Source organism: Lithobates pipiens, unplaced genomic scaffold, assembly GCF_037356315.1.
Source record: "Lithobates pipiens isolate NorthernLeopardFrog02 unplaced genomic scaffold, aLitPip1_a1.2 Scaffold_18, whole genome shotgun sequence".
NCBI classification, from domain to species: domain Eukaryota; kingdom Metazoa; phylum Chordata; class Amphibia; order Anura; family Ranidae; genus Lithobates; species Lithobates pipiens.
In genome coordinates this window covers 578,453,992-578,467,507 of record NW_027507758.1, presented here as the reverse complement: position 1 = coordinate 578,467,507, position 13,516 = coordinate 578,453,992, and the positions used below count along the sequence as shown (strand labels likewise).

Sequence of the window (13,516 nt, the reverse complement as noted above, 5' to 3'; positions counted from 1 at the left end):
TGACATCTCTGCACTAACCCTGGACTGTAATATGGACAGTATCCCTGCCTGCTGCCTGAAAAACTGTGTTCGCTGTTGCTGACCAAGTCCCTGCCTGCTGCCTGGACCAGTGATATCCTCCTGTGGACAACTGCACTTCTAAAACCACAGGTAATCTTTTCTTTACCCTTTGCTCAGCATAATGTATTTGGGGGTGTAATTCTTGGTATGTGCAGGCTATGTGTCCCTGGAACGCCGACGGTGTTTCTTGCATGTTGCGCCTCTGTATTTGGTCAGGCTGTGTAAAAGTCTCACACATGTGGTATCGTTATACTCAGGAGGAGTAGTAGAACGTATTTTGGGGTGTTATTTTTGCTATGTAAATGCTATGCGTTGGAAATATCTTATAAACGGACAACTTTGTGTAAAAAAAAATGCGTTTTCATTTTTTTCCACATTTTCCAAAAACTTCTGGAAAAAAATGAACCATTGAAAAGACTCATTATGCCTCATAGATTATACGTTGGGGTGTTAGCTTTCCAAAATGGGGTCATTTTCTGGACGTTTCCATTGCCCTGGTGTTCCAGGGCCTTCAAAACTGTAATAGGTGGTTGAGAAATGAAATGTGTAATTTATGCTCCTAGAATGCCTGAAGGTGCTACTTCAAAATTAGGCCTCTGTATGTGGTCAGGCTGTGTAAAAGTCTCACACATGTGGTATCGTTATACTCAGGAGGAGTAGTAGAACGTATTTTGGGGTGTTATTTTTGCTATGTAAATGCTATGCGTTGGAAATATCTTATAAACGGACAACTTTGTGTAAAAAAAAATGCGTTTTCATTTTTTTCCACATTTTCCGAAAACTTCTGGAAAAAAATGAACCATTGAAAAGACTCATTATGCCTCATAGATTATACGTTGGGGTGTTTGCTTTCCAAAATGGGGTCATTTTCTGGACGTTTCCATTGCCCTGGTGTTCCAGGGCCTTCAAAACTGTAATAGGTGATTGAGAAATGAAATGTGTAATTTATGCTCTTAGAATGCCTGAAGGTGCTACTTCAAAATTAGGCCTCTGTATGTGGTCAGGCTGTGTAAAAGTCTCACACATTTGGTATCGTTATACTCAGGAGGAGTAGTAGAACGTATTTTGGGGTGTTATTTTTGCTATGTAAATGCTATGCGTTGGAAATATCTTATAAACGGACAACTTTGTGTAAAAAAAAATGCGTTTTCATTTTTTTCCACATTTTCCGAAAACTTCTGGAAAAAAATGAACCATTGAAAAGACTCATTATGCCTCATAGATTATACGTTGGGGTGTTAGCTTTCCAAAATGGGGTCATTTTCTGGACGTTTCCATTGCCCTGGTGTTCCAGGGCCTTCAAAACTGTAATAGGTGATTGAGAAATGAAATGTGTAATTTATGCTCTTAGAATGCCTGAAGGTGCTACTTCAAAATTAGGCCTCTGTATGTGGTCAGGCTGTGTAAAAGTCTCACACATTTGGTATCGTTATACTCAGGAGGAGTAGTAGAACGTATTTTGGGGTGTTATTTTTGCTATGTAAATGCTATGCGTTGGAAATATCTTATAAACGGACAACTTTGTGTAAAAAAAAATGCGTTTTCATTTTTTTCCACATTTTCCGAAAACTTCTGGAAAAAAAAGAACCATTGAAAAGACTCATTATGCCTCATAGATTATACGTTGGGGTGTTAGCTTTCCAAAATGGGGTCATTTTCTGGACGTTTCCATTGCCCTGGTGTTCCAGGGCCTTCAAAACTGTAATAGGTGGTTGAGAAATGAAATGTGTAATTTATGCTCCTAGAATGCCTGAAGGTGCTACTTCAAAATTAGGCCTCTGTATGTGGTCAGGCTGTGTAAAAGTCTCACACATTTGGTATCGTTATACTCAGGAGGAGTAGTAGAACGTATTTTGGGGTGTTATTTGTGGTATGCACATTCCGTGTGGGAGAAAAAAGCTATTACAATGAAAATTTTGTGAAAAAAAAAAAAAAAAAAAAAAAATCGTAATTTTGCAAAGAATTATGGGAAAAAATGACAACTTAAAATAACTAACCATGCCTCTTACTAAATACATTGGAATGTCTACTTTCCAAAAAGGGGTCATTTGGGGGGCATTTGTACTTTCCTGGCTTGTTAGGGTCTCAAGAATGGAGATAGGCCTTAGTACATCAGATGTGATCTTTTTTTGCAAATCTTTATGATTTGCACCATAGCTTGTAGACTCTATAAATTTCACACAGATCATATAATATGCAAAAATTTGGGTTATTTTTACCAAAGATGTGTAGTAGTATAAATTGTGGCCAAAATTTATGAAGAAAAATTGCTAATTTGCTAAATTTTGTCACAGAAACGAAGAAAAATTCATTTTTTTTCAAAATTTTCGGTCTTTTTTCATTTATAGCGCAGAAAATAAAAAACCGAGAGGTGATCAAATACCACCAAAAGAAAGCTCTATTGGTATGAAGAAAAGGACAAAAAAATCATTTGGTTACAGTGTTGCATGACTGAGTAATTGTCATTCAAAATGTGAGAGCACTGAAAGCTGAAAATTGGTCTGGGACTGAGGGGGGTTTAAGTGCCCAGTAAGCAAGTGGTTAAAAAAAAAAAAAAAAAAACAGTAAAGTTAGCCCATTTTTTTGCATAATGTGAAAGAGGAGGATACGCCGAGTAAATAGATACCCAACATGTCACGCTTCAAAATTTCACACGCTCGTGGAATGGCGCCAAACTTTGGTATTTAAAAATCCCCATAGGCGACGCTTTAAATTTTTTTACTGGTTACATATTTTGGGTTACAGAGGAGGTCTAGGGCTAGAATTATTGCTCTCGCTCTAACGTTCGCGGCGATACCTCACGTGTGGTTTGAACACCGTTTTCATATGTGGGCGGGACTTACGTATGCGTTCGCTTCTGTGTGCGAGCTCACGGGGACAGGGGCGCTTTAAATTATTATTATTTTTTTATTATTGTTAATTTTATTTTAATTTTTTTAGTTTTACACTTAAAAATAAAATAAAAAAATTGATGACTTTTATTCCTATTACAAGGAATGTAAATATCCCTTGTAATAGGAATATGGCATGATCGGACATATTTACAGTGAGATATGGGGTCAATAAGACCCCACATCTCACCTCTGGGCTGGGAGGAATAAAAAAAAAAAATGATCCTGGCTTCCTAGCCAGATCGGCGCCATTAATTTGAATACCGAGACCGGGCGTGACGTCATAACATCGCGCCCGGCCTCCGAACGATCATAGAGACTCCAGGGACAATCTAGTCCGCCCGAAATCTCTAGGATTACTTGCTGGGGCCGGCGGATCCTGTGACCGACTCACCGATGGAAACGGTAAGTCGGTAGAAGCACCAGAGGGTGGTGGGAGGGGGGCGTCCCCTCCCGCCGCCCGTAAGAACGATCAAGTGGCGGAACAGTCGCTATGATCGTTCTTATGGTGCAGGGAATCGCCGGCTGAAAACGGCAATATCTGAATGATGTCTGTGGCCTCAGGCATCATTTAGATATAACCACTGAAAGCCCATGACGTCAATAGACGTAGTGTGGGAACCAAGTGGTTAATAAATTACTTTAAAACCTGTGTTGTGTTTTTTTTTATTGACACTTTTTTCCCCAGGTGAATGGGTAGGGGTACGATGTACCCCTTACTCATTCACATAGGGTGGGGGGCCAGGATCTGGGGGCCCCCTTATTAAAGGGGGCTCCAGGATTCCGATAAGCCCCCCGCCCGCAGACCCCGACAACCAGCGGCCAAGGTTGTCGGGAAGAGGCCCTTATCCTCATCAACATGGGGACAAGGTACTTTGGGGTGGGGGGCCACAGGGTGCCCCCCTTCCCCAAAGCACCAACCCCCATGTTGAGGGCATGTGGCCTGGTACGTTCCAGGAGGGGGGACGCTCACTCATCCCCACCCCCTTTCCTGACCGGCCAGGCTGCATGCTCGGATAAAGGTCTGGTATGGATTTTGGGGGGACCCCCACACCGTTTTTTTTCGGCGTATGGGGGCCTCCCCTTAAAATCCATACCAGACCTAGGGGCCTGGTATGCTCCAGGAGGGGAAACCCATGGCGGTTTTTTATTTAAAATTTGGCGTGGAGTTCCCTCTCGAGAGCTGATTATTCTGTGAGAGGTGACATTGGCGCCTCAATATAGATGGAGATCCGACTTGGAGGCGACTTCAATTGAAATTAATGGGTACCAGTCGCCTAGAAGTAGTACAGGAACCTTTTCTGAAGTCAGAGCGATTTCAGTAGTGTGCATTAAGACGGCTCTCATTCACTTATATTGTTTTTTACATGTAGCGCGACTTGAGGTGACTAGGGGTGACCTGAAGTGGGATCCTCAGTTGCCCCTGTGTGAACGACTCTTACTGAACACACAAAAGAATGTGCTAATATCCATGCACAAAAATATCAACAGAGCTCACAGGTGCTTTATCCACAGTTGTTTGTAAGTAGCAATCCATTAAGATGATCCGCACAACCAGGTGCTGCTCTTAAAAATCTTCATGTTTATTGAAAAAAAACACAGTGTACAAACAGAGATAAAACTAGTTGACACATTTCAGCCTACAAGGCCTTAGTCATAAATACATTAAAACAAAAATTCACTCCAACTATCTTGAAACAGGTGACAACTTATGTAGCAATGTATCCCTAATGTATACAGTGCACATGGGCTTCAATGGAGATGGGGCCCTGTTCCGCCTCTCCAATCCAAGCATTGAAAGTTTGATTTTTGTAACTTACAGTTGTGATGAGATATTGATAACCCAATCTTAGCTGAATAAATAGACAGTGAATCAATCCAGACGATACCTTGCAGATCTTATGAAGTTAATCCATAAACTGTGAGAATCTTACAAAAACGAACATTGGATAGATCAAAAGATCATGTGATCCACTCCATGAGACATGTGGCTGAGATGCATTAGAGAGAAAAATGAACAAAGAGTAAAGCTATCTACAGTGCCTTGCAAAAATATTCACCCCTTTGGCATTTTTTGTGTTTTGTTGCCTCACAACCTGGAAATAACATGGGATGTTTGAGGATTTGCATCATTTAATTTACAGAACATGCCCATAACTTTGCAGATGATTTTTTTTTTTATTGTGAAGCAAACAAAAAATAGGACAAAATAACAGAAAAAGTCAATGTGCATCACTATTCACCCCCCCCCCCCCCATAATTCAATACTTTGTAGAGCCACCTTTTGGGGCTATAACAGCTCCAAGTTGCTTTGGATAAGTCTCTATGAGTCTTGCCACATTTTACCACTGGGATTTTTGCCCATTCCTCCTTGCAAAACTGCTCCAGCTCCTTCAAGTTGGATGTTTTGTGCTTGCGAACAGCAATCTTTAAGTCTGACCACATTTGTATTGAGGTCTGGGCTTTGACTTGGCAATTCCAACACATTTACATGTTTCCTCTTAAACCACTCAAGTGTTGTTTAGCCATGTGTTTGGGGTCACGGTCCTGCTGTTAGGTGAACCTCCGTCCTAGCCTCAAATCACACACAGAGTGGTATAGCTTTTGCTCAAGAATATCCCTGTATTAAGCACCATCTGCCTTTCCCTCAACTCTGACCAGTTTCCCATTCCGACTGCTGACAAACATCATGATGCTGCCACCACCATGTTTCACTGTAGGAATGGTGTTCTTTGGGTGATGTGATGTGTTGGGTTGCACCAGACATAATGTTTTCTTTGATTGCCAAAAAGTTACATTTTAGTCTCATCAGGCCAGAGCACCTTCCTCCATACATTTTGGGAGTCTCCCACATGCCTTTTCACAAACTCAAAACGTGCCATTGTGTTTATTGATGAAAGTAATGACTTTCTTCTGGCCACTCTGCCATAAAGCCCAACTCTATGGAGCGTACGGCTTATTGTCGTCCTATGTACAGATACTCCAGTCTCTGCTGTGGAAGTCTGCAGCTCCTCCAGAGTTACCTTAGGTCTCTGTGCTGCCTCTCTGATTAATGCCCTCCTTGCGCGGTCCGTGAGTTCTGGTGTGCGGCCGTCTCTTGGCAGGTTTGCTGTTGTGCTATGTTCTTTCCATTTGGTTATGATAGATTTGATGGTACTCCTAGGGATAATCAAAGATTTGGATATTTTTTATAACCTAACCCTGACTTGTACTTCTCAACAATATTGTCCCTTACTTGTTTGGAGAGTTCCTTGGTCTTCATGGTAGTGTTTGGTTAGTGGTGCCTCTTGCTTGGGTGTTGCAGCCTCTGGGGCCTTTCAAAAAGGTGTGTATATGCAATGCCAATTATCAGTTTTTTATTTCTGAAAAATAATTTTATGTATATATTTTTCTAATTTTACGACACCAACTTAGACAATTGTATTCTAATCCATCACATATAATTCAGATAAAAAAAATTGAACTAAAGGCTGTAATGTAACAAAATAGGTAAAAAGCCAAGGGAGGTGAATACTTTTGCAAGGCACTGTATACAGGATGAAATTGAGCTATGGGGGAGGGGCCAGGGACAGAAGACTTCATATAACATTTAAAGGCACATCACAAAGCATGTGAAACCTGACAGACCCACTGAGCTCAATCACTACTGTATACATAGAAGGAGGTGATGAGAGCACTAGCAGGCAGAAAGTCTTGGAAGGAGCGGAGAGGGTATTTGGAGTAACAGAACACTGTGAACTAGGAGCTGGGTTACATATGTTTGTGATCCACATCATGCTGCACAGCATAAGACACTAGCCTGATCTCCCTTACATACTTCTGGCTAGGTGGATACCTATCTTGAAAATTATAAACACCTTAGGATAAAAAAAAAAACTGCAAGGGAACAACTCTGCTAAAATAATGTGGGGTGTGTTCCTTTAAGATATGTAGCGTTGGTGGTATAGTGGTGAGCATAGCTGCCTTCCAAGCAGTTGACCCGGGTTCGATTCCCGGCCAACGCAAAGTATGTTTTTTCTTTACTGATAACATTTTATAGTACATTTTCAAGTGGTTAAAAGGGGTTGTAAAGGTAAAAAAATGTTTCACCTTAACACATTCTATGCATTAAGGAGAAAGAAGAAAAAAAAAAAAATCAGACAATTCCGGTCCCTTAGCCCCTCTGTTTTACTTACCTGACCCCTCGAAAGTCCTGCTCTCGCCTCCGACATCCTCTTCGCAGCTCAGCCTGGCTGTTGATTGGCTAGAGTGGATGGATTGAAAGCAGCGCAGCCATTGGCTTGTGCATGCTGTCAATCACATCCAATGATGCAGCGCGCCGGGGCGGGGCTGAGCGATACAGCCGGTGACTATAGCCGCTCACTGTATCACAGGAGCGTGCCCGCAAGCACTTCTCACCATGCGAGGGAGCTCGCATGAACGTGAAAAGTACTTGCGGGGGGAAGCCGAGATAGCCGCCAAGGGACCCCAGAAAAACAGATTCGGGGCCACTCTGTGCAAAACGAGCTGCACAGTGGAGGTAAGTATAACATGTTTGTTATTTAAAAAAAAATCCCTTTACACCTCTAAAAATTATCAATAATATCAAACAATATTGTAATACATAGATATCTATAATAACTTAACTGTGTAAGCAGTGACATCTGCTGGCCACTCAGCTCCTTCGATAGCTCAGTTGGTAGAGCGGAGGACTGTAGAGGAAATTACACAGGAATCCTTAGGTCGCTGGTTCAATTCCGGCTCGAAGGACATTTTTATTATCTTAACTAAAAACCAGTAACATTTTGTCCATGTTCACGTGTTACTTTTTGATATACAATATTGGTAAACCTGTGTGCGACGACATCTGAATAAATAAATATCAAGCAAAAAACTAGATAAATAGTAGTATGCTGCCCCCCAACTAGTGTATGACACCAAATGAAAAAACGGAATATAGGAGACGCTGATAATAAGCATAAAAGATTCAATACAGGTTAAAAATATGTGTAAAATCAATTGATAGTCCAACCCTTAACCAAATACACAAATATGTATAAATTTACATAAATAATAGTGAATAAATTACTTCAAAATTTTGACAATTCATATATGATGTGGTAAACATGTGCCAAAAAAATGAAACATCTAATGACAAAAATGAATGATCAGTAAATATTATTATAATAAATATTATGATTAAAGTGTTACTAAAGGTTCGTTTTAGATTTAACTGCTTAATGACCAGGCCATTTTTTGCAATACGGCGCTGCGTCATTTTAACTGACAATTGCGCGGTCCTGCAACGCTGTACCCAAACAAAATTGACATCCTTTTTTTCCCACAAATAGAGCTTTCTTTTGGTGGCATTTGATCACCTCTACGGTTTTATTTTTTGTGCTATAAACAAAAAAAGCTACATATTTGGGAAAAAAACTATATTTTTTTACATTTGGTATAATAAATATCCCCAAAATGTTTTTAAAAAACTAATTTCTTCCTCAGTTTAGGCCAATATTTATTCTTCTACATATTTTTGGCAAAAAAAAAAAAAAAAAAAAATCACAATAAGTGTATATTGATTGGTTTGAGCAAAACTTATAGCGTCTACAAACTATGGGAAAGATTTATGTAATTTTTATTGCATTTTTCTTATTTCTAGTAATGGTGGTGATCTGCAAATTTTAGCGGTACTGCAACATTGCGGCAGACAGATCGGACACTTTTTACACATTTTTGGGACTATTGACATTTATATAGCAATCACTGCTATAAAAATGCACGGATTACTGTGTAAATGTCACTGGCAGGGAAGGGATAAACACTAGTGGGCGATCAAGGGGTTAAATGTGTGTTCCCTCAGTGTGTTCTAACTTTAGGAGGGAGGGGACTGACTGGGGGAGGAGACATATCATTGTTCTTACTTAGTAGGAACAAACTATATGTCTCCTCTCCCCTGACAAAACAGGGATTTGTGTATTGACACACACAAACCCCTTGTCAGGAAAGGTTCCCTCCGCTGGTAATATCAATCATTTGGCATGCAGTACTGCGATCCACCAGCAGGTGTCTCCTGCTGGAATTATGTAATCTTTGGTCCGCAGTACTGGTGTCCACCAGCGGAGGGATCCTGGCAGTGTGGAGCAGGTATTGCCTTCTACAGTCAGGCGTCACATGACTGACAGCAGCCATTATAAATACCCGGCAGGTGCACACACACCTCGCCTTGGTATTGTTCCTTGTGCCCTGACCTGCTGCTGGTGATCCTGATTCTGAACCTATTCCTGTGCCCTGAACCTGTGACCCGTGGTTCTGATCCTGTTTCCCTGTCCTGGTCCCTACCCTGTCCCACCTGTTACCATTATCCCTGTCCTGCAGTCTGATCCGTCCATCCTCTCCCTGTCCTGTGTTCCTTACCCCATTTGCTGATCTCCCCGTGTATGACCTTGGCCTGGCTTGCGACTCTGATTCTGGACTGCCCTTGTTTATTTGCTGATCCTCTGTGTATGACCCTGGCCTGCCTACCGTTTATGGTCCTTGCATTTCCCATTTATTGTACATATCTGTCTGTTGTTGTTTGGGGGTCTTTGTTGGTTGGTTTATTGCACTGTGTGGTTGTATTTATAATGGCTGCTGTCAGTCATGTGACGCCTGACTGTAGAAGGCAATACCTGCTCCACACTGCCAGGATCCCTCCGCTGGTGGACACCAGTACTGTGGACCAAAGATGACATAATTCCAGCAGGAGACACCTGCTGGTGGATCGCAGTACTGCATGCCAAATGATTGATATTACCAGCGGAGGGAACCTTTCCTGACACCCCTGTTCCTGCTCTCGTGCATGCAATCTTGTGTGGCTGGCAGCGATCGCGCCCGCCGGCCATGCACATTGGGTTCCCACCAAGCATCGGGCGTGCCTGCTATCGTCCTTAAAGGTACAGATGTACCCGTAAGGTGATTCGATGGAAGGAACCACTTTGCCACCGTATATCGGCTTGAGCCAGTCGGGAAGTGGTTAACCCCTTCCTGCCGAGCGTAAGCAGATATGCGTACTTAGCTTTCAGGGGTTATACCGGGATGATGTCCACAACTGCAGGCATCATCCTGATACCGTTGTTTAGAGCAGGCGATTGGCTTTCAGAGGATAACAACTGATGCGGCTAAAAGCCGCTCGGTTGTTATCCTGGAGGAGCGTTATGGGATTTTCCCTCCCCTGCCACCTCCCGCTGCTCTTACCGGGCCTCCCGGTGGCACCGGAGAGCCGATCGACAGACTGGAACAAAGCCGGAAATGACTTTGCTCCCGTCTCCTTGATGTAAACACGGAAGTGACATCATGACGTCACTTCCTGTTTTCTCGGCTGCCAATGGCGCCAGATTTTAAAAAATCTACAGTATTCAGATACACCGTTTTTCGGTGATCTGAATACTTTGAAGTGAAAAGGAGGTATTTGGGGTCTTTTAGACCCCCGATCCCTCCATAAAGAGTACCTGTCATCATCTATTACTGTCACAAGGGATGTTTACATTCCTTGTGACAGCAATAAAAGTGATCACATTTAAAAAAAAAAAAAAGAACACACAATTTAATCATATAAAAATAAATAAAATAAATCAGGAAAAAAAAAAAAAGTCAAACCGCCCCCGTCACCACAAGCTCACGCAGCAAAGAAAGCGCATACGGAAGTCGTGCCCGCATATGTAAACGGTGTTCAAATCACACATGTGAGGTATTGCCACGATCGTCAGAGCGAGAGCAATAATTCTAGCCCTAGACCTCCTCTGTAACTCTAACCTGGTAACCATAAAAATAATTAAAGCGTTGCCTATGGAGATTTTTAAGTACCAAAGTTTGTCGTCATATCCACAAGTGCGTGCAATTACAAAGCGTGACATGTTTTGTATCTATTTACTCGGCGTAACATCATCTTTCACATTATACAAAAAAATTGGGATAACTGTACTGGTTTCGTTTTTTTAAGATGAATGAAAGTGTCCCTTTTCCCAAAAATTGCTTTTAAAACACCGCTGCACAAATACCGTGTGACATAAAATATTGCAACAATCGCCATTTTATTTTCTAGATTCTCTGCTAACACACACACACACACACACATAATATATATATATATATATATATATATATATATATATATATATATATATATATATATATATATATATATATATATATATATTTGGGGATTCTAAGTAGTTTTCTAGCAAAAAATAGGGATTTTAACTGGTAAACACCAAATGTCAGAAATAGGCTTAGTCATGAAAGGGATAACAAACATGTCATACTTACCTCCTCTGTGCAAGGGTTTTGCATAGAGAGGCCCCGATTCTCCTCTTGTGGAGTCCCCCAGCAGTGCTCCTTGCTCCTCCCCACATCGAGTGCCCCCATGGAGAGCCGCATTCCCTGAAGGCACTCATGCGGGTGTGCTCCCAAGTCCTGCTGCTGCGTCCATTGACACAGAAAGCAGGACTCTCCCCCGCTCCCGTGTCACTGGATTTGATTGACAGCAGCAGGAGCCAATGGCTCCTGCTGCTACCAATCTATCCAATGAGGACCTGAGACAGCGGCTGGAGTGTCAGACTGTTCACCACAATTTTGCAGCTCCACTGATCGCCGCCATTACAGTTACATTATAGCAGTCTGTCAATAGCGCTAACACAGTTTCATTACCTGTTGACTCTGCCTGTAGGTCTTTTATTCTTCTTCTTTCTGTAACAGAAGTGGTCATCACTGGGGTCGGTTTACACAAAGTTAAACCCATATACACACCAAATAGCTGTCAGCATTTGGTTTTTAAAAATTAAACTCGCTCTGTTCTGAGTATCCGCTATAACAATTTTGAACGCTAAGAAACACCCGTAATACCCCATATAATTATGTCATTTACTGGCACTCCCTCCACAAACCTCATAGAAGTCCCAATAGTCCTCCTGATTGCTCAGAGATATAGGGTTCCATGGTGTAATGGTTAGCACTCTGGACTCTGAATCCAGCGATCCGAGTTCAAATCTCGGTGGGACCTTCCTTTACCTGAACTCTATTGTTTTTATTCTTACATTGAAAGCTTTGCGCTTATCACTAAAGTTATTCTAATGTGAAATCCAAAAGGAAGATGTAAAAAAGTAAGACATGCACCAACCTCTGGTTGCTATGGCTGAGTGGATAATATGTAAGTAAACCCTGAATATGTTTTTGGGGTATATACACATAAAGATCAATAGACTTACCCATTTTCAGCCCGCTCTGGTCCGGTCATGTGATCCGCCCCGTGTCTTCCAGCAGTGGCTTCAGGGGAGAGAAGAGAGTACTCAACAACACCTGGTAAAGCCAGCAGGGGGGCATGCATGCGCATGCTCTAAACCCAGAAGCAGGCAGCAACATACCAACATTTTACAATGCACTGTGAACAGGTGATCCACAAGAAGCTATCTGATAGTGCACTTTAACCACTTGCTGACCACGCTATAGCTGAATGATGGCTACAACACAGTTGTCTAGTTCTGGGACGCTGTCATATGATGGCTTCACATGTTCGCAGCCGCCGTTCCTCCACTGCTGGGCGTGGGAGGCGAGCTCTGTGATCGTAGTGTCCTCCTGACACCGCTGATCACAGATTGAGGTGAAGAGCCAATCGGTGGCTCTTTACCATATGACCAGCTGTGTCCAATCACAGCTGATCATGGAGGTAAACAGAAGTTGGTTATCGACACTTCTTGAACACACAAAAGAAACCGTGCTACTATCCATACACAAAAATATCAATAGAGCTCACTGGTGCTTTATCCACAGTTGTTTGTCTGTAAGTAGCAATCCATTAAGATGATCCGCACAACCAGGTGCTACTCTTAAAATTCTTCATGTTTATTGAAAAATCACAGTGTACACACGCAGATAAAACCAGTTGACACATTTCTGCCTATAAGGCCTTAGTCATAACTACATTAAAAACAGAACTTTTTGAAATATATAGTATAACTAAATGCTATAGACGTCACCCATCAATTGCCTTAATTGATTGCAAATTATTAGCAAGAAAAAGGGCGGCCTTAACAGCTGAAGGCCCCTTTCACACAGGCTTTCCTATCAGGTCCACCTGTCAGTTTTCAAGCAGACCTGATCAGACACTCTATTTACCTTTGTAGTGAATGATATTTTGGACAAAATGTCATACGCATGTAAATTTAGTTTTTGCCTCAGAACTGTAGGGGTTCTGAGAGTTAATTACATAGGATGGCCTTAACATCAGTCTCGCCAGGCTGTGTTTGGAAGTTCTGCCTGGTCATGTGAGCGGTGAGGCACACATGACAGGCCAGAACCAGGCCTGGTTGGATATCGGCCTTCTCGGAGCCAATCAGTGGGAGTGCCGGGGCCCGCTGAGGAGTCTCGGAGAGGGTACTTATGAGGTGTGGGTCACATGTTGAGAGGGGAGTTCATGAGACCCGTGTGGTCCGTTCTGGGTCCAGGACTGGGGTAGCCCCATGAGGGCTCCTGGTAGACCTGCCTGGTCTGGGGTAGGGATCCGTCTGTTCCCGAGTCTCGGAACTGGCTGCTCCAAGGCGCAGTAACTG

The 13,516-nt window shown here is 42.3% G+C and overlaps 3 non-coding genes across 3 annotated transcripts; all 3 read left to right on the top strand.

Moving 5' to 3' along the window:
• The first annotated feature begins 6,883 nt into the window (after positions 1 to 6,883).
• On the top strand, positions 6,884 to 6,955 carry TRNAG-UCC (transfer RNA glycine (anticodon UCC)). Its single transcript has one exon. It is a non-coding gene; the product is annotated as a tRNA-Gly (tRNA).
• A 656-nt stretch (positions 6,956 to 7,611) lies between these two features.
• On the top strand, positions 7,612 to 7,700 carry TRNAY-GUA (transfer RNA tyrosine (anticodon GUA)). Its single transcript is given in 2 exon segments — positions 7,612 to 7,648; positions 7,665 to 7,700. It is a non-coding gene; the product is annotated as a tRNA-Tyr (tRNA).
• A 4,198-nt stretch (positions 7,701 to 11,898) lies between these two features.
• TRNAQ-CUG (transfer RNA glutamine (anticodon CUG)) lies at positions 11,899 to 11,970 on the top strand. The gene has a single exon. It is a non-coding gene; the product is annotated as a tRNA-Gln (tRNA).
• Positions 11,971 to 13,516: the final 1,546 nt, after the last annotated feature.